General features: G+C 38.7%; 1 pseudogene; it reads left to right on the top strand.

Annotated features, from left to right (window-relative positions):
- Positions 1 to 2054: 2054 nt before the first annotated feature.
- On the top strand, positions 2055 to 4909 carry LOC149846729 (transmembrane ascorbate ferrireductase 2 pseudogene; annotated as a pseudogene).
- The last annotated feature ends 54 nt before the right edge of the window (positions 4910 to 4963 follow it).

Here is a 4963-nt window from a genome sequence, read left to right as displayed (position 1 = left end):
TCCCAGTTTTTCATATAACCTTCAAAGGTTTGAATGGAGCAAATAAACCCACAAGCAAACACCATCAGACTTGTATAACAGAAAAACTAACCTCTTCTTGTGAAAACAATTAACACCCATCTTACTTCCACACTTTTATCTCATTCGTCTTTGCATTTTCTCATACCTAACAGAAAAATCAGCAACCATTATACAGGCTTTTCCCACTGGCCGTTTCCACATATTTAGCATGAGATTTTGATAGTATTAAAGAAAGAAAAACAAAACCCTCCGTTGTGTGTAAGGGGGGGGGGGGGGGGGGGGGGGGGAGGGGGAATTGGTGCACATACATATACATGGCAATGAGGGTAGCATGGTAACTATAATCTAAACAGATATTAATTCCAGGGTCACAGATATCGGCCATTTTAGAATTTATCATGAGATTTTCAAAGACGGATATAATCCCGACAAAATGTGATATTTTCAAAATATCACATATTTTGGACATTATGCAATATTAATATTTTATATTTTAATTGTTCTTATATTTTATAATTATTTTCATATTTTAAAAAATCTAAATATACCAATATTTTCTCATGATTTTTTGGAAAAACAAATATTTTAATTTATCATGAGATTTTCCTTGCTGAGAAAATCACTATAAATTTTTTTTTACTATGATTAATTCAAGATTATACTATCAGGGCCGTTTGGATGATAGAGGGCAAAACAAAACCAGGTTTTGCTTCAAAACAACCTGGTTGGACAAAACCCAGATTTTAAACATGTTGGATTGACCATTTTTTTTTGTCATCAAAATCTACAAAATTTAAAAAATAATTCCGGCCAGCCACCAGTCAAGAAATGGACGCAATGTCAAAAAACTAAAAAAAAAGAAAAGAAAAAATGTTTGCTCAACCATTTCTCGACCAGCCACCGAGAGTGGGCATCACCATTCTGGCCATTTTTCGACCGGTGGCTTACCGGAAAATAGCCAGATGACCATTTAACTGAAAAAAACTTTTTAGTCAATCATTTCCTAGCCGCGGCTAGCCGAAAAATAGCCGGACAATCAATTTTTTCGTAAAACAAAATAATCTGGACACTTTCTGGCCAGTCACCAGCTAGAAATGGCCAGGGGAGGGGGGTAAGATATTGGGGGAATCACGATGAGAAACCCCTCTCTGATAAACTAGGTTTCCAACCTGGGAGGAGGTTTTTTTTTTTCAGTTAGTCAGGTTTTTGCCAAAACCTGGTTAACTAAACCAGGTTTTGGGATAATCCAGACGGTGCCAAAACATAGTTTTTGGCATAAAACTATGTTTAGGCCGGGGTCATCTAAATGGTATCTCAATGATAGAGAATTGAGATTATTTGCTTAACAACAACAAAAGTTTTCAAAAGTGTGAGAACTATGGGGGCACATTTGTTACTATTAGAAGTTTGGTTTGTATTTTTTTAGGGCGAGGAACTCTCACCGAGAACAGGGCCACTTAATGGGCCTACCCCAGTGAGCTAAACCCGGTGTTGGGTCACCGATACCCAAGTCCTTACAGAGCCCACCAGTTAAAGGCACCTGCACACCCTGTGGGAGTCGAACCTGGGATGAAGGGGGCAGCACCTTCACCCCAGGCCTGCTGCCACCCAAGAGAGATTTGTATTTGAAAATTAGCCTATTTTCTAATCGAAAAAAGCAAAGAGCTTGCAGCACGTTACGTTGTCACCAGTTGCATCACTTGGTTTCCAACATTGTCAAATAATAAAATGGTTGGGAAACTTGGTTCTACAGCATCCAAGGATTCTTTCACTGGTCTAACCGGGTGACCCAGTTTGAGAACTGAATGCTTCTATCTTCCTTTACAATCAAGTCAACTTGGGTGATTCTATTCTCCCAAACAATGAGAGGCATACCAGCACACAGTTATGACGCTCTTGACAACCCATCAATACCAACCCTCAAAAAAAAAGCAAGGCAGATATTCTTAGTTCACAATCTAAGTAACACCTTGTAAATGAGTTCAAGACCCGAGGGGGATTGTTCATAAATCTGATGGACCACGGCCTTTGCTTCAGCTCTCACAACTTCAAATATATTTGCTAACCTTTTGGGGTGCACTCTTTCAAAGGCAATGCCTTCAAATGATACTTCCAACTTTGGCATACAAACTGGACCAGTTGCTAATGTGGCACATCTGCTTGGCATCACAGCATCGATCCTCATGCTTGTGTGGAGCTTGCACTATCGCGGGGGTCTTAACCTAATTTCATGGGATCCAGATCATCTTTTCAATGTAAGCTTCTTTTTTAGCAATTTGCCAAAGTTTAGGGTATGTTTGGTTATCATGTGAACTATGAAAAACTTTATGAATTTGTCACATCACAACAGGAAAGCAAAAATTTACCATCCCCTTTGTTAGTAAAGAGTTTTTTTTTTTACCAACTGGGGCTCAGCTTGTCTGGCAAGAGCAGTTAGTGCACGTTACCTTGTGTTGGAAGGTTGCAAGTTCGAATCCCAATGGTATGGTTGTATAGCTGGTAGGGGTCAGACTAACCCCAGCTTTCTCTGTCGAAAAAAAAAAGTCTATTTAGCATCACTTGCACTGTAACTATAGTTTTCAACAAATCTGCTAGTTCTATTCTTTTAAGAAAAAAAATGCTTAACTGTATGTGGTATATCAGGTGCACCCAGTTCTGATGTTCATTGGGTTCATTCTCCTAGCTGGTGAAGGTAATACTCTCTCCCCAACTCGATAATGTGGCAGTAGACCAACCTATCTATGGTGGCATGCTCTTTGTTTAGATAGATCGGATTGGCAAAAGCACAAGCTAACAATTGGATCATGTTTAACATGTTCTATTTTACTGTCATAAAAAAAAAGTTCTAATTTACTATTTTCGGTTGACTCCAACCTCATATTTTAGGTCGTTTTCATGAATTGCAAGCCATCTATTTTCACCATCAGATTAAATTTTCTGACTAGATATAGTTAGATCTTGCACCTGGTGGCTAGACCTAGGAATACAATATAGTGTACGGACCACAGTGACAAATCTTGCCAAAATACAACAACAACAACAACTACGCCTTCATCCCAAAACAATTGGGGTCAGCGATATGAACCAAAAAAAGAAATTCATTTTGGGTCTTCCACATGAATCCTTTTCCTCACAAATCTTGCCAAAATATTGTGAGAAATTACATGAAAGTTAGAAACAACATTTTCTCATGATTTTTTCATCAAAAACATAAATATCCCATTTTACGTTGTTATCAGATATTTATCATCACAAATGTTTTTATTTTAAAATATTTTCATTTTTTATTTACTTATAAAATTTAATTTTTATTGCCAAGATTTTGCCAAAAAATGTGAGATTTACAAAATGTTTTAATTTTTTATGAGTTTTTGGCAGACGCAATTTCACCATGTTTTACTTTTGTCACTATGATACCGACTAGGGCTGGTAAATGAGCCAAACTATCTGAACAGGGCATGTTCAGGCTCAGCTTGTTTACTAGTGGATTGAGCTCATGGCTCGGCTCGTGTTGGTGTTAGCTGAGCCAAGTTTGAGCTTGGCTCGTCCATGAATGAGACAAACATGAGCTGGCTCATGTAAAAAATTTCATGTTATTTATACATAGTATATACTTTTATATATTGTACTTGAAAATATATAACTTTCTATAAATCACACTTAATAGTCCATATTTTATGTATATATTTTTCATTCATCCTTTTATATATTACATAAAATATATATTATCTATACAATCATTATTGAGCCGAGCCAAGCTGAGCTGAATACTTTGCCTTCGAGCTCGACTTGTTTAAGCTAAATGAGCAGATTGTGGCTCAGCTCACCAACTATACAAACCGATAAGAACCAGCTGAATCAAACCAAGTCACAAGCTGCTTTGTTCGTTTAACAGCCATAGTAATGACACATGACATGGAAGTTTGAAACTACAATAAGACTGTTTGGGAGACTTGAATAGGAGGTGTCTTGCGGTCTCTATCAGTGCTCTTATGCTCTCTGTTGTTTGGAGGTAGGTAGTGGTGTTGCCAAAACACTGCACTGGAAATGGAACTGGCAGCATGAACACCACATTTTAACACCATTCACGAGTTCGTTTTTGACAACTACCATCTTCAACACCACATTTTTGCAATACATGGAAATGGTGTTTCGCTCCCAAACAGGGCCTAATTTTCCTCACACAAAATGCTGGTGCCTATCTCTTTTACTAATGATGCCACCTATGTGAACAGCAATTATGGCATACAAAACTCTAAGGGTAGAGAAGCGTAAACAAAAGCTCACTCATTTGACACTGCACCTAATCTCCGGCCTCGTGGGAACGCTCGGCGTCATTGCGGCATTCAAGTTCCACAGAGAATCTGTTATCCCCAACACGTACAGTTTGCATTCATGGCTAGGCATGGCCACTATCTGCTTGTTTGGTTTGCAGGTATGTTTCCCACACTGCAGTTTGGTAGTTTAAACTGCTGCTCCTCATTTTTCGTACCAATGGAATGCATGCTATTTCAAATGACAGATGGGGCACTGGAAAAAAGTTATGCAACTGATTCCGGGCTTCGATTGCAGTGGGTGATTGGTTTCGTGACCTTCTGGTATCCTGGTGCATCAATTTTGACAAGGACCATCTTTCGTCCTTGGCATGCTTACTCGGGGCTAACAATCTTCTTCATGGCAATCTGCACTGCTGAGACTGGACTGGTATCAAAAGCACAATTTCTGAGCATTACTCATGGGAAGGAAGCTCTTCTGGTAAAGATTATGGGGCTCACCATCCTGTTGTTTGGAATCTCCGTGAATCTCTGTGTGTCCCTTGCATGACAATGAAGGGCATCTGCAGCTCTTTTATGTACCGGTTCAGCCCTTCATTATTTGTGGTTCCCATATGTCACCGTTTCTATCATTTTGCTGCCAAATTTTTTCACAATAATTTTTTCAA

This window comes from Nuphar pumila, chromosome 2 (genome assembly GCF_984573655.1).
Source record: "Nuphar pumila chromosome 2, dmNupPumi1.hap1.1, whole genome shotgun sequence".
NCBI lineage: Eukaryota > Viridiplantae > Streptophyta > Magnoliopsida > Nymphaeales > Nymphaeaceae > Nuphar > Nuphar pumila.
The sequence above is the reverse complement of the archived record's forward strand: the minus strand, read 5'-3'. Positions and strand labels throughout refer to the sequence as shown.